Source organism: Phascolarctos cinereus, unplaced genomic scaffold (genome assembly GCF_003287225.1).
Source record: "Phascolarctos cinereus isolate Bilbo 61053 unplaced genomic scaffold, phaCin_HiC Scaffold_4;HRSCAF=312, whole genome shotgun sequence".
Taxonomy (NCBI): domain Eukaryota; kingdom Metazoa; phylum Chordata; class Mammalia; order Diprotodontia; family Phascolarctidae; genus Phascolarctos; species Phascolarctos cinereus.
Window position 1 is genome coordinate 607283597 of NW_027555847.1, and position 24215 is coordinate 607307811.

The following is a 24215-nucleotide window of genomic DNA, read 5'->3' on the forward strand; positions in this document are numbered from 1 at the left end:
AAGCATGTGTATACTTTGTGAAAGATCTGATTTCATCATTGTAGTCATCTCCTGGTGTAGAAATTCCCTCTACTCACATACTGTAGCCTGCTTATGACTCAGCAGATAAGTTTTATGAAATTACCAGAGGAACATAGAAGTCAAATAATTTTCCCAGGTTCAAATACTTATTAAGTCCCAAGATGGGATTTAAACACAGGCTTTCCTGACTACAAACTTAGTACACTATTCACTGTACCATGATGCCATTATTTACATAATTAAATTTTTAGGACATAGCCTTAAGTGATAATCTATGTAATAATCTTTGTATTGTATAGTTTTGAAAAGATTGAAAACATCAACCAAATCTCTTTTGGAAATATATGTATGTATGTGTTTATATATTATAAACATATCTGTGAGCATATATGTATATAAATATTAAACACAAACTATAAACATTGAGAGAAAAGGTAAAATAATTTATATATAGATATACATATCAAAATACTGTATACATATACATAGAAAAATATCATTCTCATAATCAGCTTTTTTAGCCTCTTTTATTCTAAATCATTGAGCAGTAAAGCTACTCACAACTGAAAAGGAAAAGGCACATAATGATTTCATGCCTCAATTATCGTTTTCACGTAATAATATTGAATAAAGTTAGGTAGCTATGTATGTTGTGATATAAAATATGTAAATTTCATACACCCTTGGACTAGAATGAATTGGAAAAGCAAAGAATAAGAAGACTAGTCAAAATGGAAGGAATTAGGGGAAATAAAGCAATCCAACTCCCTTTCAAAGCTGCTCAAAAAAAACAACAACACAAAAACCCTAGAAATAGTATCATAAAAGATGTGATCATGAAATCCAAGGAAAAGTGTAGGTGAGTAAATTTCCTATCCCAGATAGACATAGGGAAACATAGAGGTCTGAGGACACTCATGACAAATTCTAGCCAAGAAGGTCCCACACGTAGAGCCTTCTAGTGAGGAGACAGAGCTGTAGCCTGAGGCTTTGTATTATGGCAAGAAAAAATCCCAATCCAACAGGAATAGGCCTGTTGATATATACAGGGAGCAAAAGTAATAGCTTTATTGTCCATATCTAGAGTGGGGTTGCAGATACAGTGTGGGTATAGGAATGGAACTGCCCCTAAGGTTAGCAAATCTATCCTAGGAGAAGAGTAGTGGCAAGCCTACCTAAGAGAGGAAGAGTAGTAGCAAGTCTGAGCCTGTGTGCTAGGCAAGGAGCAAGAGCAGAAGTTAATAGTGCTATGTGGCTCTGAGCATGGAAAGGGTTCTCCCACCCAGCCCCATCCTGATTGGAGCCCTGTAGCTAAAGAACCAGGCCATGGATCTTTGACTATGGATTAAGTTCTCTGTGTGCATACACAAGTACATATCACATAGATATTGATACAAGAGTATTTATTTTTTTTACTGTTTTAAAATTTATTTTATTAATTTATTTTGATTTATTGATAATCACTTCCATATATTTTTGACTTTAAAATTTTTCTCCTCCTTTCTCCCCACTACCCTCCCAAAGATGGTGCACAATGTGATATAAGGTATACATTTACATTCCTATTAAATATACTTTCACATCAGTGATGTTGTAAGTAAAAATTAAAAGCAATAGGAGGAACCATTAGAAAGAGGAAACAAAAGTCAACAGAAGAGAAAAAATAGAGCAATTCAACTTCTATAGTTCTTTCTTTGAATGTGGAAAGCATTTTCCATTACAAGGCCTCTGGAGTTATCTTAGATCCTTGTACTACAGGGAAGGGTTAAGTTTATCAGTATTAGTCATCACACAATGTGGCTGTTATTGTATACAATGTTCTCCTGCTTCTGCTCACTTCACTCAGCATCAGACCATACAAGTCTTTCTAGGTTTTTTTGAAGTCAGCCTGTTCATCATTTCTTACAGCCCAATAGTATTGCATTGCATTCATATAACACAACTTGTTCAGCCATTCTCCAATTGATGGGCATCCTCTCGATTTCCAATTCTTTGCCACCACAGAAAAGCTGCTATAAATATTTTTGTACATGTGGGTCCTTTTCCAATTTGTATGAATTCTTTGAGAGACAGCCTCAGAAGTGCTATTGCTGGTTGAAAGGGTATCCACATTTTAACAGTCCTTTGGGCTTAGTTCCAAATTGTTCTCCAAAATGGTTGAATACTTTCACAACTCTGCAAACAAGGCATTAGTGCTCCAATTTTCCCACATCTTCTCCAACATTTCTCATTTTCCTGTTTTGTCTTGTTGGCCAATCTGATAGGTATGATGTGGTACCTCAGAGTTGTTTTGATTTCATTTCTCTAATCAATAATGATTTGGAGCATTTTTTCATATGGCTATAGATGACTTTAATTTCTTCATTTGAGAAGTGTCTCTTCATATCTTTTGACCATTTATCAATTGGGGAATGGCTTGTATTCTTATAAATTTTACATAATTCTCTATGTATTTTAGAAGTAAGGCCCTTATCAGAGAGATTGGTTATAAAAATTATTTCCCAATTTTCTACCTTCCTTCTAATCTTTGTTGCATTGGGTTTGTTTGTACAAAAACTTTTCAATTTAATGTAATAAACAAAATATCCATTTTCCTTTTTGTAATGTTCTCTATCCTGTTTGGTCATGAATTCTTCTGTTCTCCATAGATCTGATAGGTAAACATTCCTTGTTCTCCCAGTTTGCTTATATCAGCCTTTATATCTAATCATGAACCCATTTTGACTTTATTTTTATATGGTATGTGAGATTTGGGTCTATGCCTAGTTTCTGCCATACTCTTTTCAGTTTTCCCAGCAGTTTTTTTTCAAAGAGTGGGTTCTTATCCCAGAAGCTGGGGTCTTTGGTTTATCATGTAATAGATTAATATAGTCATTGGCTACTGTGTCTTGCATATTTAACTTTTTCCAGTGATCCCCCACTCTATTTCTTACAGAGTACCAAGCAGTTGTGATGATTGCTGCTTTATAACGCAATTTAAGATCTGGAATTGCTAGGCCACTTCCCCCTGCATTTCTTTTCATTAGTTCCTTTTATTGGACCTTTTGTTCCAAATGAATCTTTTATTATTTTTTCTAACTCTATAAAATAATTTTTGGTAGTTTGATTGGTATGGCACTGAATAAGTAAATTAGCTTAGGTAGATTGTCATTTTTATTATTAGCTGGCCTACCCATGAGCAACTGATGTTTTTCCAATTATTTAGATCTGATTTTATTGTTGAAAAGTGTTTTGTAATTGTGTTCATAGAGTTCCTGGGTTTGTTTCAGAGTAGACTCCTAAATATTTTATAATGTCTACAGAGTTTAAATGGATTTCTCTTTCTATCTCTTGCTGTTGGGCTTTGTTGGTAATATATAGAAATGCTGATGATTTATGTGGGTTTATTTTATACCTGCAACTTTGCTAAAGTTGTTTATTATTTCAAGTAGTTTTTTACTTGATTCTCTAGGATTCTCTAAGTATATCATCATGTCATCTGCGAAGAGTGATAGCTTTGTTTCTTCTTTGCCTATTCTAATGCCTTCAATTTTTTTCTTCTCTTATTGCTAAAGAAACATTTCCAGTACAATATTGAATAACAGTGGTGATAATGGACATCCTTGTTTCACCCCCGATCTTATTGGAAATGCTTCTAGCCTGTCCCCATTACATATAATGCTTGCTGAAGGTTTTAGATAGATGCTATTTATTATTTTAAGGAAGACTCCATTTATACCTATGCTTTCTAGTGTTCTTAATAGGAATGAGTGCAGTATTTTGTCAAAAGCTTTGTCTGCATCAATTGAAAGGATCATGTGGTTTCTGTTGGTTTTGGTGTTGATATGATCAATTATGCTGATAGTTTTACTAATATTGAACCAGCCCTGCATTCCTGGTATAAATCCTACCTGGTCATAGTGTATTATTCTTCTGAAAAGTTGCTGTAATTAATTTGTTAATATTTGCTTTAAAATTTTTGAATCTGTATTCATCACAGAAATTGGTCTATAATTTTCTTTCTCTGTTTTGACTCTTCATATTTGTATCATAAAAAAAGAAATTGGTAAGACTCCTTTTTTTCCCCAAAATAGTCTATATAGTGTTGGAATTAGTTGTTCTTTAAATGTTTGATAGAATTCACATGTAAATCCATCTGACCCTGGAGATTTTTTTTTCCTAGGGAGCTCATCAATGGATTGTTCAATTTCTTTTTCTGAGATGGGGTTATTTAAGTATTTTACTTCTTCTTCTGTTAATGTGGGCAATTTATATTTTTGTAAATATGTATCCATTTCACTAAGATTGTCAAATTTGTTGGCATATAGTTGGGCAAAATAATTCCTAATTATTGTTTTAATTTCATCTTCCTTGGTGGTAGCTTCACCCTTTTCATTCTTGATACTAGTAATTTTTTGTTTTTCTTCTTTTTTTAAATTAAATTAACCAAAGGTTTATCTTTTTGTTTTTCATAAAACCAGCTCTTAGTTTTATTTATTAGTTCAATATTTCTTAATTTCAATTTTATTAATTTTTCCTTTGGTTTTCAATGTTTCTAACTTGATGTTTAAGTGAGGATTTTTAATTTGTTCTTTTTCTAGTTTTTTTTAGTTGTATGCCCAATTCATTGATCTCCTCTTTTTCTATTTTATTTATGTAAGCATTTAGAGATATAAAACTTCCCCTAAGAACTGCTTTACTGCATCCCATAAGTTTTGGTATGTTGTCTCATTATTGTCATTCTCTTGAATGAAATTATTGATTGTTTCTATGATTTGTTGTTTGACCCAATCATTTTTTAGGATTAGATTATTTAGTTTCCAATTATTTTTTAGTCTTCTTTCCATGGCCCTTTATTACATATAATTTTTATTGAATTATGATCTGAAAGGGATGCATTTAATATTTCTGCTTTTCTGCATTGGACTGAGGTTTTTATGCCCTACTACATGGTCAATTTTTGTGTATGTGCCTCGTGCCACTGAGAAAAAAGTATATCCCTTTTTATCCCCATTCAGTTTTCTCCAGAGGTCTATCATACCTAACTTTTCTAATGTTCTATTCATCTCCTTAACTTCTTTCTTGTTTATTTTGTTGTTAGATTTATCTAGTTCAGAGACACTGAGGTTGAGATCCCTCACTAGTATAGTTTTTCTGTCTATTTCTTCCTGTAACTCTCTGAACTTCTCCTCTAAGAATCTGGATGCTACACCAGTTGGTACATATATGTTTATTAATGATATTACTTCATTGTCTATGGTGCCTTTTAGCAGGATGTAGTGTCCTTCTTTATCTCTTTTGATAGATCTATTTTGTTTTGCTTTAGTCTGAGATCAGGAGTGCTACCCTTGTTTTATTTTTATTTTTTTTTTTACTTCTGCTGAAGCATAGTATATTCTGCTCCAATCTTTTACCTTTACCCTGTAGGTGTCACTGTTTTTCAAATGTGTTTCTTGTAAACAACATATTGTAGGATTATGGATTTTAATCTATTCTGCTGTCCGTTTCTCTTTTTTGGGAGAGTTCATCCCATTTACATTCACCGTTATGGTTACTGTCTGTCTTTTTCTCCATCCTTTTTTCCCTGTTTATGCTTTTCTTTGCTCTTTCTCCTTTCCCCCCCTCACTAGTGTTTTGCTTTTGACCACTGCCTCCTTCAGTCCCTCTTCCCTTCTATTTGCCCTTTCCCTTTTCTTCCCCTTTAGTCTTACTGCTTTTCCTCCCTTCTTCCCCCTTCCCTCCTTTTTCTTTCCCCCTCCCTTTTCTTTCCCCTTTTCCTCTCCTACTGCCTATAGGGCAAGTTAGGTTTCTGTACCTAACTGATTATATGATTCCTTTCTTGAGCCAAATCTGATGAGAATAAAGTTCAAACAATGCTCCCCCACTCCCTTCTTTCCCTCCGTTGTAATAGGTTTTTGTGTCTTTTCCTGTAATGTAATTTACCCTTGTCTGCCTCCTCCTTTCTCAGTACATTTCTAAGATCAGATTGATCCACTTATTTGGATCCATTTAACCCACTTGATTAGATTTTTTTTATCATTACATCAAAGTCAACTAATATCCACCCTCTTTATGTATACTCCTTTAACATGGTGTAATAACAATACAGTTCTCAAGGTTGCAAGTGTCATATTCCCTTGTAGGGAGCAAACAGCCCTTATTAACAACATATTGTATCTTTCTGTCCCATTTACCTTTTTATGTCTTCTTGATCCTGTACTTGAAGATCAAATTTTTTGTTGAGCTCTGGTCTTTTTATCAGGAAGTTTGGAAGTCCCTATTTCATTGAATATCCATCTCCTCCCTTGAAAAATCATGCTCATTTTTGCTGGGTAGTTGATCCTTGGCTGCATCCAAGCTCCTTTGCCTTATGAATATCATGTTCCATGCCCTGAGGTCTTTTAATGTAGAAGCTGCAAGTCCTGTGTAATCCTGACTGTGGTTCCATGATATTTAAATTGTTTCTTTCTGGCTGCTTGCAGCACCTTCTCTTTCATCTGGTAATTTTGGAATTTTGCTATTATATTTCTTGGCATTGTCAATTTGGGATCTCTTTCAGGTGGTGAGCAGTGGATTCTTTCTATGGTTATTTTCCCTTCTGGTTCTAGGACTTTGGGCAGTTTTCCTTTATGATTTCCTGAAAGATACTGTCCAGGCTTTTTTTTCATCATGATTTTCAGGTAGTCCAATAATTTTTAAATTGTCTCTCCTGATCGATTTTCCAGGTTTTGTTTTACATGAGGTATTTTTTTTTCATTATTTTTTTCTTTTTTTTTATGTTTGAATTATTCTTCCTCTCTCATACAGTCATTAGTTTCCATTTATCCGATTCTAATTTTTAACAGATTGTTTTCATCTCTTAGTTTTTGTACTTTCTTCTCAAATTGGCCAATTGTGCTTTTAAGGGATTCATTTTCTTCAGTGCATTTTTTTTCCAGTTGGCCAATTGTGGTTTTTAGGAACTAGTTTTCTTCAATGTACTTTTTTTCAATTGGTCAATTATATTTTTAAAGGACTCTTCTACCTCTTTTATTTGATCTTTTAAATACTTCTTGAGCTATTCTAATGTTTTTTGGGCTTCAGACCAGTTCATATTCCCTTTTGAGGTTACTGATGTGGATTTTTGACAGTGCTATTTTCCTCAGAATTTCTGTCTTGATCTTCAGTCTTATCATAATATGAATCTATGGTATGTTTCTTTTTATTCATGGTGCTTCTTTATTCCCTGGCATTTTAAGGGATTGAGCTTTCCAGCTGGGGAGCAGAGGGCACTGACCCAAGCTTCTTGTGTTGGGAGCCTAGGTCTTGGTCACTGGCTTTTTGTGCTGGGGCTTCTTATGTTGGCAATTGGAGGCTTACCTGGCTTTGGGCTGGAATCAGCAAGGCTTGAACTTTCAGGCAATTCTAGGTTGCCTGCTTTTCCTTTCCTTTTTTTTTATTTGCCTCTTTTTACATGTGTTTTGAAGGGTGTTTTTCTTCCTGGGGCCTCTTGTGGTGCCACCTCGCTTAGTTCTGCTGAGGCACTGGGAGACCCATTTGCTGTAGAATGCTGAGGCACCAGGATCTCCTTCTGGTGTGCTAAAATTGGGCTTTCTGATAGCTGGCTGGGATGCCTTCATTTCCCTATTGCTTCCCTTCCCTAAGGGTAAGAGGGGCCTTTCCCATTAATCCCTCAAGCTACCTGGGTTACTGCACTGTTGCTCCCCATCTTTCTTCTGGTTCAGCTGTTCTAGGGTTTTTTCTGTGGTGATATTTTCTGGGTTTTCAGAGGTTGATAGGACAGGGTGAGAGCAACTACCTTTTTGTGCTGCCATCCTGGCTCCATACGAACATATTTAAAAGAACACGTATATCTACATCTACACACACACACATAATTTGCTCTTTTTTTAATTAAAAAGGAGCTTCTGTGAGTTGATTTTAGCTACAGAGAGACCATGTCAATAATTACCCTTGCCTCTATATAACAACAACATTCTAGAAATTTACAGGTTGATCCTACTTAGATCCAATGAACTGGATGCTAGTAACATATTAGCTTTAGCTATCTTTAATAGTACTATATTTATCAATTGAAAAATCCATTGCCTTCCCTTTATTCATTCACCTCCAGCCATTACTTTTTAGGGGCTTCATGGGCAGTATCTAAATCTATGATTATTTGAATATTCCCTAGAATTATATATTCAGTTTTATAAACACAAAAAAATCATATATTAAAATTTTGAAATCCTATATTTTATAAACAGATGTAACCTAGTGTTGAATTATCTGTGATTTTGTAGGTTCAGATAATGCCTAGAATGAAAATTCTCTTCACCAATATAAAATGCAACCTGCCTATGACTAGCAGATAAGTTCTAATTAGCCACCTAAGACACATAGGGGAAAAAGGCTCAGGAAAAGGGCTCAGCAAAAGGGTACAGTAATAACTCATGTGCCTAGATTAAAGAAGTTTCTTTATCTGTAGGTTGAGCCTATTACCAGAAGATTTGGGGTTAGAATGTAATTCACTAGCTCAATCCCTTCATTTTATGTATAATGAAAATGACACCCAGAAAGTGTCTAACCAGCTTTTTTACTCCCTTTTATTCTAATCTTTGAGCGGTAGAGCTACTCACAACTGTAAAAGGAAAAGGTATGCAATTAGTTTTCTTGCCTCAATTATTGTTTTCACTTAATAATACTGAATAAAGTTAGGTAGCAATGTATGCTGTGATAAAACCCAAGGTCACACAGGTAGTAAAATGCAGGCCATAATTCAAGCTCAAGTCCTCTCATTCCACATCCACAATGCCTTCTTTATACTAAATTAGATTTAACCCTTAGAAGGGACAGCTCATCATCCCCCAATGACCTTAATTTCTGACTTAGAACTTCAAATGTAAAAGGCTTGAGATTGTTTCTCGCATTCAGATGGTGGTTTGAAGTAGGCCATGGAGAAGCTATTATTAATAGCTAACAGTTATATAGGGTTCACTGCATGCCTGACAACTAGGTGGCAAAATGGATAGAGTGGTGGGCTTAGAGTCAGGAAGATTTATCTTCCTGAGTTCAAATCTATTCTCAAACATTTGCTACCTGGGCTATCCTGGGCAAGTCACTTAACTCTGTTTTCTCAGTTTTCTCATCTGTAAAATGAGTTGTAGAAACGACAAATCCCTCCAGTATCTTTGCCAAGAAAACCTCAAATTGGTTCACAAAGAGCAGGAAACAATTGCAAATTACTAAAGTACAACTACTACTATGTGTCAGGCATTATGCTAAGTACTTTATAATTATTGTCTCATCTGATCATTATAACACCTGCAAGAGGTAGGTACTATTAATTAATCCCTATTTTTGTGAATGAAGAAAATGAAGCAAATATAGGTTAAGTGACTTGCCCAAGGCCACACAGTTAGGAAGGTGAGTGCGTATCTTTAGGATTGGCATTAAGAATTTTATCCTCTATTTTCTATGAATTTGCATATTTATATTGAGTTAGAAACATGCTTGCACATTCTCTGTCTCTCTCCATCTCTGGCTCCATCTGTGTGTGTCTGTGTGTCTGTCTGTCTCTCTGTGTGTCTTTAGATTGTGCTTATGTCTCTCCATTTATTTATTGGGATTCAAAGAGCCTATGATAATATTATTTATTTATTTACTTATTTATTTGTTTGTTTGTTGTTTTGTTTATAGGTAACTGGGGTTAAGTAACTTGCCCAGGGTCACACAGGTAGTGTCAAGTGTTTGGTCTGAGGCCGGATTTGACTTTGGTGCTCTATCCACTGCACCACATAGCTACCCCCCCCAAAAATAAAAAAAACAGTCCCTACTCTTTTTTCCAGTTCATTTTTTTTGTTAAATTTTTTTGATTCAAAATTTTTTCAATAATATTTAATTTTTCCCAATTACATGTAAAGATAATTTTTAACATTCTTTTTTTAAAACTTTGAGTTAAAAATTCTCTCTCTCTGTACCTCCCTCCCTCCCTCTCTCCTTTCTTGAGAAGGCAAGCAATTTGTTATAGGTTATACATGTGCAATCATGCAAAACATATTTCCATGTTAGTGATGTTGTGAAAGAAGACAAAGACCAAACAAAAAAAAAAAAAGCAAAAAATAGTTGCATGAATTTTCAAGAAGAAAAAGAGTCCTAACAGTAAGGGGGATCAGGAAATGATTCCTAAGTGTTGTGAGACAGAAAGTGAATCTTAAAGGAAGCTGGAGGGACCAAGAGGCAGAGATGAGGAGAGAATGCATTCCAAGCAAGAAGAAACAGCATGAATAAAGACACAGAGGTAAGAGATGGAATATTGAGTTTGGGGGATGACAAAAACATCAATGTGGCTACAATATCGAATACATGAAAGGAAATACTGAGAACTAAGTCTGAAAGTAAGCTTAAGGCAGATTGCAAAGGGCATTAAATACCCACCTGATGAGTTTGTATTTTATCCTGGAGGCAACAGAGAAGGTTTTCTTCAGAATGATCAGACTTGAATGGTGGAACATAAAGATTATCGTGGAAACTGTGAAGAAGATTGATTCTTAGGGAGAAACTGGAAGTCTGAAGTCCAATTAGGATACTTGCAGTAGTGTAGGCAAAAAAGTGATGAGGGCCTAAATAAGATATTGTATTGTGGAGATAGAATCAAGTAAACTTCACAACTGATTGGATTTAGGGTTTGAAGGAAAGGGAAGAATCAAAGATGTCTCTGAGGTTGCCAACTTGAATGAGCAACAATGATGGTATCCCTCCTCAGAAATATATCTTTTCTGATATCCTTTAATGCTAGTGCCTTTTTGCTAAGAGTATCTCAAATTTTATATATATATATATATATATATATATATATATATATATATATATACACATACACATATTGCATATATGTGTGTATATACACAATTATAGATAAATACACATATATTTCTTTAAATGTTATCTCTACCACTAGATTCTGAATTTCTTGAAACCAAAGGTTTTCGGTTTAGTTTTTTTTTTTTTTGATTTTCTGTCTCTACTTCTTACCAGCTGCCCTGCTTAGATTGTATTCCACCATCATCATGTTCCCAGGCCGGGAAACTCATCATCCTGAGGGACTGTATTAGCTTTGGTACTCCCCTTCTGCAGTACCCTCCGTACCCTCTCCTCTTATTCAATGGGTGGAGGAAGGAGCAAAGGACACCCCCCCAAACTCTTCATTTAAAAAGGGCTCACAGTCCCAGAAGTAGGTCAACATCTTCATGTTCCACTTGAGTCTTGTATTTGAAAGTCAAATTTTCTATTCAGCTCTGGTCTTTTCATCAAGAATGCTTGAAAGTCCTCTATTTCACTGAATGAACATTTTTTTCCCCTGAAGGATTATACTCAGTTTTGCTGGGTAGGTGATTCTTGGTTGTGTAAGCCTATCTCCTTTGCCCTCTGGAATATTACATTTCATGCCCTGTAGTCCTTTAATGTAGAAGCTGCTAAATCTTGTGTTATCCTGATTGTTTTTCTACAGTACTTGAATTGTTTCTTTCTGGCATCTTGTAATATTTTCTCCTTGACCTTTGAACTCTGGAACTTGTCTACAATATTCCTAGGAGTTTTCCTTTGGGGATCTCTTTCAGGAGGAGATTGGTGGATTCTTTCAATTTGTATTTGATGTAGTGTTTCCACTATATCAGGGCAGTTTTCCATGATGATTTCTTGAAAAATGATGTCTAGGCTCTTTTTTGATTATGGCTTTCAGATTGTTGAATAATTTTTAAATTCTCTCTCCTGGATCTATTTTCCAGGTCAGCTGTTTTTCCAATGAGATATTTCACATTGTTTTCTAATTTTTCATTCTTTTGGATTTGTTTTAGAGTGTCTTGATTTCTCATGAAGTCACTGTCTTCCAATTGCTCTATTCTAATTTTTAAGGAAGTATTTTCTTCAGTAATCTTTTGGACTCCCTTTCCATTTAGCCAATTTGCCTTTTTAGGGCATTTTTCTCCTCATTGGCTTTTTGGACCTCTTTTGCCATTTGGGTTAGGCTATTTTTTAAGGTATTATTTTTTTAGGTATTATTTTTTTCATTATATTTTTCGGTCTCCTGTAGCAAGCAGTTGATTTGCTTTTCATGATTTTCGTGCATCACTCTCATTTCTCTTTCCAGTTTTTCCTCTACTTCTTTTACTTGCTTTTCAAAATCCCATTTTAGTTGTTCCAAGGCCTGGGACTGATTCATATTTTTCTTGGAGGCTTTGGATATTGGAGCTCTGACTTTGTTGTCTTCTTCTGATTGTATATTTTGATCTTCTTTGTCACCAAAGTAAGATAATATAGTCTGACACTTTTTGTGCTGCTTGCTCATAATCCTGGCCAATTATTTCAGTTTTAAACTCCTTGTTAAGGTAAGAGTCTGTTTCCAATGTGGAGAATGTACTGTCCCAAGCTTAGGGGGTTTGTACAGCTGTGTTCAGAGGTACCTGTAGGGACCCGTAAATTTTCAGTTCTTCCGAAGTGGTATGATAAGGGGCGAGGTGTTTACTCGTTTCCTGGCCTGTGCTGTGGTGTATTAGTGACCACAATCACTCTTTTCTGTCCTGGAACTGTGAAGAAGGTTTCCTGTCCACAGCCCACTACAAGCTCCACTGTGCCAGCGCTCCTCCTCACCCCGTTTCTCCCTTCCAGAACTGTGACCCAGATCCAAGCACAGGCAAAGCAAGAGATTCCTGCCTCAGCACCAGCAGAGAACTCCTTGCAATCCCCCTCTGATCAGCCACTAGAATCTGCCTCAGTCTGTGGGCCAGAAGCTAGGGAAGCAGCTGCCCACGCCAGGGCTGCATTCTCTGGGAATGGAACTGAGACCCTGCCTTCCTCTTTAAGCACTGCAGAAACAGACTTTTCCCACTGACCTTCTAAGTTGTCTTCAGCATTCCTGGATTGAGGAGTCTGGAAACTGCCACAGGTGTCCACAATTTAGTCCTCTGAGGCCTGCTCCAGGTTTGCTGCGGCCGGTTCCCCCATGCCGCACTGTGCTCTGCTCCCTGCCTGGCTAGATATACCTTTCTGATCAATCATCCAGGTTGTCTTGGGCTGGAAATTTGTTTCACTCTGTCTTTTTGTGGGTTCTGCTGCCTTCAAATTTGTTTAGAGCCATTTTTTATAGCTATTTGCAGGGGTTTGGGGGATAGCTCAAGCAAGTTGCTGCTTTCACTCTGCCATCTTGGCTCTGCCCCCCTTTTTGTTTTCCTTTTTTGTTGACATAATTGGGGTTAAGTGACTTGCCCAGGTTCACACAGCTAGTGTCAAGTGTCTGAGTCTGGATTTGAACCTGGGTCCTCTTGACTCTGAGGCTGGAGCTCTATGCACTGTGCCACCTAGCTACCCCTCCCATGATCTTCTTGTCCACTGAATTGTCACTCATGGCCACATAAGCTGCATGACAGCAAAGGTTTTCATTTTTGTCTTTGTACTCCTAAAACCTAGAACAGTGTCTGAGACATAGAAGATATGTAATAAGTGTTTTTTGACTAAGCAATTATTGGCAATTATTGGAGAAGAATAAAATGCTCCTCAAAATCCCTTTGTGCTGCCACCACCCACAGAATCACTTTAACTTCATACCTAGACTCCCAGGAAACACAAGATAAAAGGTATAGGGAAACTAAACATCACAGAATACAATATATATGTAGCCTGAAAGTTAAAGGAATATTTTGGGATATTAAAGGTCCTTGTGTACATGTGTATGCTAAAGGAACATGTTTTTTAACTACCACCTTCAGGTCACAAAATGTCAATGTTATCCAATTTGTTATCTCCTTTTATGTATTTATTTATTTTTCTTATTAATTTATTTACTTTTAGCTTTCAACATTCACTTCCATAAGATTTTGATTTCCAAATTTTCTTCCCATATCATCCCTCCCTCCAACTCCCCTGAATCTGCACTCCCTTCTAATACCAACCCCTTTTTCTTGTCCCCTTCCCCTTCTATTTTCGTGTAGGACAGGATAGATTTCTGTACCCCAGAATCTGTATATCTTATTTTCCAGTTGCATGTAAAACAATTTTTAACATTTGTTTTAAAAATTTTGGGTTCCAAATTCTCTCCCTTCCTCCCTCCCCATTTACCTTCATTGAGAAGGCAAGCAACTTAATACAGGTTATACATGTGTAGTCATGCAAAACACTTCCATAATAGTCATGTTGTGAAAAATTAACTATTTCCCTTCATCCTATCCCCACATTTATTGTATTCTCTCTTTTGACCCTGTCCCTCCTTAGAAGTATTTGCTTCTGATTACAACCTCCTCCAATCTGCCCTCCCTTTTGTCATCCTACACTTTTTTATCCACTTCTCCCCTACTTTACCTGTAGGGTAAGATATATTTCCATACCCAATTGAATGTGTATGTTATTCCCTCCTTAAGCCAAATTCAATGGAAATAAGAGTCACTTATTCCCTGTAAAAGTCTTTTCTTGACTCTTTTATGTGAGATAATTTTTCTCATTCTACCTCTTCCTTTCTCCTTCTCTCAGTACAATTCTCTTCAATCACTTAATTTTATTCTGCAGTATCATCCTTTCATTTTCAACTCACCCCCTGCTCTCTCTCTCTCTCTCTCTCTCTCTCTCTCTCTCTCTCTCTCTCTCTCTCTCTCTCTCTATATATATATATATATATATATATATATATATATATATATATTTTTTTTTTTTTCTCCCCTCTCCAACTACCCTAAGAATGACAAAGGTCTCATGGGTTACAAATATCATCTTTCCATGCAGGAATGTAAACAGTTAAACTTTAATAACACTCTCTTGATTTCTCTTTCATGCTTCTCTTGAGTCTTGTATTTTGAAGTCAAATTTTCTATTCAGCTCTGGTCTTTTCATTAAGAATACTTGAAAGTACTCTATTTCTATGAATGTCCATTTTTCCACTGAAGGATTATACTCAGTTTTGTTCATAGGTGATTCTTGGCTGTCATCCTATCTCCTTTGCCCTCTGGAATATTACATTCCATGCCCTCTGGTCCCTTGATGTAGAAGCTGCTAAATCTTGTGTTATCCTGATTGTGTTTCCACAAAACCTTGAATTGTTTCTTTCTAGCTGCTTGCAATATTTTCTCCTTGACTTGGAAACTTTGAAATTTGGCTACAATATTCCTAGGAGTTTTCCTTGGGGCTCTTTTAGGAGGTGATTGCTGAATTCTTTTAATTTCTATTTTGCCCTTTGGTTCTAGAATATCAAGGCCATTTTCCTTGATAAATTACTGAAAGATTATGTCTTTTTTTTTATCATGGCTTTCAGGTAATCTAATAATTTTTAAATTATCTCTCCTGGATCTATTTTCTAGGTCAGTTGCTTTTCCAATGAGATATTTCATGTTACTTTCTATTTTTTTCATTCTTTTGGTTATGTTTTACAGTGTCTTGACTTCTCATTAACACATTAGCTTCCAATTGCTCCAGTCTAATTTTTAAGAAAATATTTTCTTCAGTAAGCTTTGGACTTTTTTTTCCATTTGTCCAATTCTGTTTTGAAGGCTTTCTTCTCCTCATTGGCTTTTTGGACCTCTTTTGCCTTTTTGTTTAGGCTATTTTTTAAGGTATTGTTTTCTTCAGTATTTTTTTTTTGGGTCTCCTTTAGCAAACTGTTGACTTGTTAATCATGATTTTCTTGCATCACTCTCATTTCTCTTCCCAGTTTTTCCTCTACTTCTCTTACTTGCTTCTCAAAATCCTTTTTTGGGCTCTTTCATGGCCTGAAAGGTATTCCCATTTTTCTTGGAGGCTTTGGATGTAGGAACTTTGACTTTGTTGTTTTCTTCTGGTTGCATGTTTAGATCTTCTTTGTCACCAAAGAAATATTCTATGGTCTGACTTTTTTTTACACAGTTTGTTCATAATCCCAGCCAATTACTAGAGTTTTAAACTCTTTGTTAAGGTAGTGGTCTGCTTCCAGTGTGAAGAATGTACTATCTCAAGCTTTGCAGATTTTGTGCACCTGTTTTCAGAGATACTTCTAGGGACCTATAAATTTTCTGTTCTTACAAGATAGTATGATCAAGGAGGAGGTGTTTACTCCTTTCCTGGCCTGTACTGTGGTCTGAGTGACTACAAGAACTCTTTTCTGCCTTTGAACTGTAAGGAGTATTCACTCTCTAACACCAATACAAGTTTCACTATGCCAGTGCTCCTCCTTGCCCTAGCACTGCCACCCAGAACTATGACCCAGATTCAAGCATGAGCAAAGCAAGAGATTCCTGCATCAGCACCAGCAGAGAAATCCCTGCAATCCACCTCTGATAAGCTGCTTGAATCTACATCAAGGTACCAGAGGAATTATCATTAGGAAAACTATTATTCAGATGTGCAAGAAACTGTTCTTATTGCTCAAGGCCATAATTGTTCAGGCTAATGAAAAGGAGCTATACTGTGTAATTCATAGAACACTTTGATTCTTGAAGCTGCCAGCCTGAAACCTGATTATTTTTAAAAAAATAAATAAAAGACTACAGTTCTTAAACTTAGAATGATGGCATCTTCTGAAAAAAAACACAAGGTGTGGGATGTAGTTTGGTCTTTAGCAGACAGAATCAAACTTTTTGTGCTGATCCTACAAACTTAAATGATTAGAAGAACACAAGCAGAATGCACTAATTGATTCAGTTAGGTACCAAAAGCACATGTAAGAGCAAAGGCTATTCCTTTCATTTTTGGTCTAACATAGTAAATTGTTTTATGAATTAGCTTAGTTGTTTAAATCCCATTCTCTATTGGATACTTAGCTAAACCCTTTGGACAGACAACATTTGTATCCTTCTTTTAAACCAGTTATTCTCCTTTCCTCAGAGAGCAGTTAGGTATACATTTACTTCTACAATTGTATCCTTCTTTTAAACCAGTTATTCTCCTTTCCTCAGAGAGCAGTTAGGTATACATTTACTTCTACAAAATGAAGGGATTCAACCAGATGGTTTTAAGATCTCTTCCAGTTCTGAAATTCTATGATCCATGACTTTTAATTAACCAAGAGTAGAACTTAAAACTTAGCAGAGCCGACCATCCATATTACTATTGAACTGAAGATGTACAACAGCCATCCAAAAATGCAATTAGTCTGTTCCCTTCCATCACAAAGGTAATGGAATCATGAACTCTTGAATATAGGCATTACTTCCATTATTGTGAAGAGATATTTTCATCACATGATGCTTATCCTTCCTTAAATCCTGATAGAGTATCTACTTAATGCAATAGATGTTTAATTTTGTGTCTTATTTATATTTGGCAACACCAGTGTCATGCTGAGGTATTCATCAGATTACTTTGCATTCTGACTATGTAAGAGGCACACTTCATTTTCTAGTGATATGTGCCCTTGATGATGTCTTCCATGTAGCTTCTTTCATGGAAGCCTTTGTTGTTCATAGGCTGCAAACAATTTACTCAAAAAATGCCCCATGGCACAATTTTATTCCTTTCAAATTATGATGTCCCATGACGACAGTAATTTTAGTATTAAAAAAAGATTAGTATTTTAAACCATCCTATCTTTTCTTTTTTGATAAATTCTACCAAGAGTGGCATTATTCATTGGAAAATTGGAAGGGAATCCATTTGATTGTGCAGTGTTTGAAAAAAAGGAGCCTTTTCCTGGAGTGACTATAAGTTATCCAGTTAATTAATGTTTATTAAGCTCCAACTATGTGTCAGGCACTGTGATAAAAAAGAAAGAAAGGAAGAAAGGAAGAAAGAAAGAAAGAAAGAAAGAAAGAAAGAAAGAAAGAAAGAAAGAAAGAAAGAAAGAAAGAAAGAAAGAAAGAAAGAAAGGTAAAAGAGAGTCCCTGCTCTCAAGGAGCTCACAATTAAAGGGGAGAGGCAACATGAAAAGAACTATTAGCAAACACATGATATACAGGAGAAATTGAAAATAAGCAACAGAGGGAAAGCACTGCAATTAAGAGGGACCTGGGAAAGGCTTCTTTAGAAGGTGGGATTTTGTCTGGAATTTGAAGGAAGACAGAAAAGTCAGATCTGGAAATGAGGGAGTTGATTTCATGCCTGCCCTGAGTAAGTCTTGGTGCTGGTGGAATAAAAAAGAGGCTAGTGTCATGGGGTTAAAGAATAGGGAACTTCATGCTGTTTAAGAGTGTGTGGAAGGGAACCTTTCTTTCAGAAAATAGGATGTTATATTTTCATGTTAGGTATAGAGACAGCAGAAGCCATTCTCTCATGCAAAATAATGACTTGACTTGGCTGAGGTATTTTTTTTTTTAATAAGAAGGAAAAGAGCTGGCAGGTTGTTTTGTGTTTGTGTTGGTTTTTGTTTTTAAAGAAGGGCCTGAGTAAGGAGAACAAAAAATGTTTGGCAGGGTGCTCTAAGAATCTGCTTGTCAACTTGAAAAATAACTACACTATCAGGAGAAACTATGAGTTTGTGACCAAGAGGAGCAGATTTAGAAGTGGGAAGAGGATACTAAGCATACATAATTGTCTTCCAGAGTCCTTTTGTTGTCATGATTAGTTAACTTTGTTGTTATTATTTAAAACACACAGACTTTCTTTTAGGTCTTGTGGGAAAGGAAGAACAATAGAAAACAGCCTGGATATGAAGGAGAGAACTCCTTCACAAATTATAAAGTAAGAATATATTAGAATGAATACCATCCACGCCTCCTATAATAGACTGACTGACCAACCAATAGATACATAGCATTTATATAGCACTTAAAGTTTTCAAAGTCTTTATATCTCATTTTACCTCACAATTTATTGTATTATTTGATCCTCACAACAACCTGTTCAATATGTACTACTTATCCTCCTCAGTTTCTTTTTTTAAATTAATTTATTTTGATTTATCAACAGTCACTTCCTTATGCTTTTGAGTTTAAAATTTTTCTCCCCCCCGCCTTCCCCAAAATGGCACACAATCTGATACATGCTGTACATACATATTCCTATTAACAATATTTTCACATTAGTGATGTTTTAAGTAAGAATTAAAACCAATGGGAGGAACCACCAGAAAGAGGAAACAAAACTCAACAGAAGAGAAAAAAATAGCAAATAGTGTGTTTCAAGCTGCATTCAAATTCCATAGTTCTTTCATTGGATGTGGATAACATTTTCCATCACGAGGCCTTTGGAGATATCTTATAGCCTTGTATTACTAGGAAGGGTTAAGTTTATCAATATTAGTCATAACATAATGTGGTTGTTATTGTGTACAGCATTCCCCTGGTTCTGCTCACTTCACTCAGTGTCAGACCACACAAGTGTTTCCAGTTGTTTCTGAAGTCGGCCTGTTCATTATTTCTTATAACAAAATGGTATTCCATTATATTCATATACCATAGCTTGTTCAGCCATTCTCCAATTGATGGGCATCATCTCAATTTTCAATTCCTGGCTACCACAAAAAGAGCTCCTATAAATATTTTTGTACGTGTAGGTCCTTTTTAATAATCATTTTTGGATATAGTACTAGAAGTGCTATTGCTGGGTCAAAAGGTATGCACATTTTTATAGCCTTTTGGGCATAGTTCTAAATTGCTCTCCAAAATGGTTGGATCATTTCATAACTCCACCAACAATGTATTAGCATTCTAATTTTCCTACATCTTCTCCAGCATTTATCATTTTCTTGTTTTGTCATGTTGGCCAATCTGATAGGGGTGATGTGGTACCTCAGAGTTATTTTGATTTGCATTTCTCTACTCAGTAGTGATTTAGAGCATTTTGTTCATATGACAATAGATGGATTTAATTTCTTCATCTGAGAACTGACTGTTCATATCCTTTAACCATTTATCAATTGGGGAATGGTTTGTACTCTTATAAATTTGACTTAATTCCCTATATATTTTAGAAATGAAGCCCTTATTAGAGAGACCGGTTGTAAAAATTCTTTCCCCATTTTCTACTTTCCTTCTGATCTTGGTTTCATTGGCTTTGTTTGTACAAACACTTTTCAATTTAATGTAGTCAAAGTTATCCATTTTGCTTTTTGTATCTCTTGCTGTTGGGCTTTGTTGGTAATATATAAAAATGCCAATGATTTCTGTAGGTTTATTTTATAGCCTGCAACTTTGCTAAAGTTGTGCATTATTTCAAGTAGTTTTTAACTTGATTCTCTAGGCTTCTGTAAGCATATCATCACATCATCTGAAAAGAGAGAGGTTTATTTCTTCTTTACCTATTCTAACACCTTCAATTTATTTTTCTTCTCTTATTGCTAAAGCTAATGTTTCCAGTACAGGATTGAACAACAGTGGTTATAATCCTTATTTCACCCCCAACCTTATTGGAAATGCTTCTAGCTTGTCTCTATTACATATGATGCTTGCTCAAGGTTTTAGGTAGATGCTATTTATTATTTTAAAGAAGACTCCATTTATTCCTATGTTCTCTAGTGTTTTTAATAGAAATGAGTGTTGTATTTTGTCAAAAGCTTTTCCTGCATCTATTGATGTGATCATGTGGGTTTCTGTTAGTTTTAGTGTTGATATGATCAACTGTGCTGATAGTTTTCCTAATATTTAACCAGTCCTGCATTCCTGGTATAAATCCTACCTGGTCATAGTATATTACTCTTGTGATAAGTTACTGTAATCTATTTGCTAATACTTCTATATTCATTAGGGAAATTGGTCTATAATTTTCTTTCTATATTTTGACTCTTCCTGGATTAGGTATCAGCAACACATTTCTATCATAAAAAGAATTTGGTAAGCCTCCTTCTTCACCTATTTTCCCAAATAGTCTATATAGTATTGGAATTAATTGTTCTTTAAATGTTTGATAGAATTCCATATAAATTCCTTTGACCCTGGAGATTTTTTTTCCTAAGGAGTTTATCAATGGCTTGCTCAATTTCTTTTTCTGAGATAGTGCTATTTAAGTATTTTATTTCCTCTTCTGTTAATCTGGGCAATTCATATTTTTATAAATATTATCCATTTTACTAAGATTGTCAGATTTATTAGCATACAGTTGGGCAAATTAGTTCCTAATTATTGTTTTAATTTCCTCTTCCTTGGTGGTAGCTTCACCCTTTTCATTCTTGATACTTGTAATCTGGTTTCTTTTTTCTTTTTTCTTTGTATATATTAAATTACCAGAGGTTTATCTATTTTATTGTTTTATTTAATAAAACCAGCTCTTGTTTTTATTATTTCAATAATTTTCTTAATTTTAATTTTATTAATTTGTCCTCTAATTTTCAATATTTCTAGTTTGGTGTTTAATTGAGGATTTTTAATTTGTTCTTTTCCTACTTTTTTAGATGCATGCCCAATTAATTTATCTCCTCTTTTTCTATTTTATTTATTTAAGCATTTAGAGATATATAGCTTCCCCCTGAGAACTGCTTTGGCTGCATCCCATAACTTTTAGATAGATGTCTCACTATTATCATTCTCTTGAATGAAGTCATTGATTGTTTCTAGGATTTGTTGTTTGAGCCAATCATGTTTTAGGATTAGATTATTTAGTTTCCAATTATGTTTTAGTCTATCTTTCCATGGTCCTTTAATACATATAATTTTTACTGCATCGTGATCTGAAAAGGATGTATTTAATATTTCTGCCTTTTTGCATTGGATTGTGAGGTTTTTATGCCCTAGTACATGATCAATTTTTGTGTATGTGCCATGTACTGCTGAGAAAAGTATATTATTTTATATCCCCATTCAATTTTCTCCAGAGGTATATCATACCTAAACTTTCTAATGTTCCATTCACCTCCTTAATTTCTTTCATGTTTATTGTGTGGTTAGATTTATCTAGTTCATAGACGGGGAGGTTGACGTCCCTCATTAGTATAGTTTTGCTGTCTATTTCTTTCTGTGACTCCCTGAACTTCTTTAAGAATCTGGATACTATACCATTTGGTGCATATGTGTTTAGTAATGATATTACTTCATTGCTATGGTGACTTTTAGAATGTATTTTCCTTCCTCATCTCTTTTGATAAGATCTTTCTTTTCCTTTTGCTTTGTCTGAAATCAGGATTGCTTTCCTGCTTTTTTTTTAAACTTCAGCTGAAGCATAATATATACTGCTCCAGCCTTTTACCTTTACCGAATGTGTCACTCTTTTTCAAATGTGTTTCCTGTAAACAACACATTGTAGGATTATGGTTTTTAATCCATTCTGCTATCCACTTCTATTTTATAGGACAGTTCATCCCATTCACATTCACAGTTATGATTACTATCTTTGTCTTCCTCTCCATCCTTCCCTCCATTCATGTTTTTCTTTCTCCTTTCTCCTTTTCCCTCCTCAGTAATGTTTTGCTTTTGACCACCGCCTCCCTCCCACTTCCCTTCTTTTCACCCCTTCCTTTTTCTTCCTCTTTACCCTTACTGCTTTTCCCCTTCCTTCTATTCTTTTCTTTCCCCTTTTCTCTCCCATTCCCTATGTGTCAAGTTGTATTTCTGTACCTAACGGATTATGTTATTCCTTTCTTGGGCCAAATCTGATCAGACTAAGGTTTAAACAATACTCATCTCCCTCCTTTCTTTCTCTGTTCTGTAATTTGGTTTTTAGGTCTTTTCCTGTAATGTAATCTTCCCTTACCTGCCTCTTCCTTTCTCAGTACATTTTTAAAATCAGATTAATCCACTTACTTGGATCTGTTTAATCTACTTGATTAGATTTTTTTTTTATCATTACATCAAAGTCAACTTATATCCACCCCCTTTATGCATACTCCTTTAACATGGTGTAATAACAATACAGTTCGCAAGAACTATGAGTGTCATCTTACTTTGTAGGCATGTAAACAGTTTGCCCTTAATAACAATATATTGTATCTGTCTGTCCCTTTTACCTTTTAATTTCTCTCTTGAGTCTTGTATTTGAAGATCAAATTTTCTGTTGAGCTCTGGTCTTTTTATCAGGAAAGTTTGGAAGTCCCCTATTTCAGTAACTATCTACCTCTTCCCTGAAAGATCATACTCATTTTCACCTGGTAGTTGATCCTTGGTTGTAATCCAAGCTCCTGCAAGGTCCTGTGTAGTTCCTACTATGGTTCCATGATATTTAAATTGTTCCTTTCTGACTGCTAGCAATATTTTCTCTTTGACCTGGTAATTTTGGAATTTGGCTACTATATTCCTTGGTATTTTCAATTTGGAATCTCTTTCAGGAGGTGATTGGTGGATTCTTTCTATGACTAATTTACCCTCTGGTTCTAGGACCTCCTTCATGATTTCCTGAAAGATACTGTCCAGGCACTTTTTTTTATCATGATTTTCAGGTAGACCAATAATTTCTGAATTGTCTCTCCTGGATCAATTTTCCAGGTCAGTTGTTTCACCATTAATGTATTTTACATTTTAATGTACTTTTTTATCCTTTTTTGTTTCTGTTTGACTGATTCTTGCTCTCTCATAGAGTCATTAGCTTAAATTTGCCCTATTCTAATTTTTAATAAATTGTTTTCTTCTATTATATTTTGTGCCTCTTTCCCCATTTGGCCAATTACATTTTTTAGGGACTTGTTTTCTTCAGTGTACTTTTTTTTTCCAATTGGCCAATTCTACCTCTCTCATTTTACTTTTAAAATCCTTCTTGAGCTCTTCTAAGAAGACTTTTTGGGCTTCAGACCAGTTCATATTCCCTTTTGAGGTTCCAGATGTGGGTTTGGTGACAATGTTGTTCTCTTCCAAATTTCTTCCCTGATCTTCATTGTTCTCAGAATATGAATCTATGGTATGTTTCTTTTACTCATGGTGTTTGCTTATTTACTGGCCTTTAAAGAGATTGAGCTCTCCTGTTGGGAAGCAGAGGGTACTGACCCAAGTTTTTGTGTTTGGAGTTTTGGGCCTAGTCACTGTCTTTGTGTGCTGGGTGCCCTGATGTAGGCAGTTGGAGGCTGTAGGGTTCTGGCAGCTTACCTTTTGTTCAACTGGAATGAGCAACACTGGAGCTCTAGGGATTGGGTAGTCTGGCTCCTGAATGGTGCCTGCTTTTCTTTTCCTTTCACTTTCTTCAGCTTCTTTCAGATGGATGTTGCAGGATGGTTATCCACCTGGGGCCCCTTGGAGTGCTTCACAGAATTTGGCTGAGGCACTGGAAGACTACCGTAGAATGTCTAGGCACCTGGTGGTTTTCTGAAGTGGTTTCTGGTGTTGGTGTTTGCCTGCTCTATTGCCTAGATTTCAGGATCTCCTGGTATGCTAAAGTGAGGCTTTCAGCTAACTTGCTGGGACACCTCCTGTTCTATACTGCTCCCC